The sequence below is a fragment of the Buceros rhinoceros genome, unplaced genomic scaffold (assembly GCF_000710305.1).
Source record: "Buceros rhinoceros silvestris isolate BGI_N320 unplaced genomic scaffold, ASM71030v1 scaffold28285, whole genome shotgun sequence".
Taxonomy (NCBI): domain Eukaryota; kingdom Metazoa; phylum Chordata; class Aves; order Bucerotiformes; family Bucerotidae; genus Buceros; species Buceros rhinoceros.
The window spans coordinates 2,686-3,686 of NW_010415024.1; positions in this window are offsets into that span (position 1 = coordinate 2,686).

Consider the following 1,001-nt stretch of genomic DNA (forward strand, 5'->3'; position numbering starts at 1 on the left):
ACGGGACAAAGGGGTTCCATCTCCCGCGGGCAGCGTTTACTGGCGAGGGGTGGGAGGTGGGTAACCAACACCACGGGAGCCACAGAGCATCGCCCGCCCGAGGCACCCTGGCCCTAAGCGCACTTGAAACCCCCAGCCAGCCCCCGCGGGAAGGGCTGACGCTGCCCGGGGAACTCACAGCACACGCTCCATGCCCCAAGGGGAGCAGCTACGGGGATGCATTGACCCCACCCGGAAGAGCTGGGGGGCGAATGCCGGGGTGGGGGGTACAATCGCTGCAAAGCTCTGCCGAGGTCTGGCTGCATCTGCCTGGGCCTTTGGGCGGGAGAGAACATCCCCCCAACACCAGCTGCATCGCGGACAGGGCTGGAGCCCGGCCCGGCTGCGCACGCGCTTGTTTCAGCCTCACGTTTTGGCTGTCCTGGGGATGCGGGAGGGTGGGAATGAGAAACAGGAATGTTGCAACAGTGCTGGAGCCACTGGTAGTTTCTCCTCCTGGATAATTAACCCTAATTGTGCAACAAGCTTCTGCTTTACCATCCCAGGCCTGAGGAAACTTGCAATTATCAAGCAACAAGATCCCTCGGTACTCCCTGGCTTCGCAGCCTTGCACGAAAGAATCACCATTCCTCCGCATCTGCTGGTCTCCAGAAAGGAGGCCAGAGCCCTCCCCAAACGCTGCGACTCCGATCGAGGGGTTACCAAGACACTGACACGGGTCTGCAGCAGCAGGTAACGAGCCACGGAGCAAGTCAGCCTAAAAGAGAGATTTCAAACGCTAGTGCAAGTAAAGCGGCGAGAAGAAAAAGGATCGGTGTGACCTAGGTTTCTACAATTAAAGAACCAGTATCACCACTCCCCCTGCTCTGCTGGCATCGAGTCCCACTCGTTCCTGTAGTCCGATTTCTCCAGCATCTCCGCACAGCCGCCTCTGTGAGTCACCCACCCCGAACGGGGGCGCCTGTCCCTGCCTCCCTGGAGGCTGGAGGGGCGCCACCCGC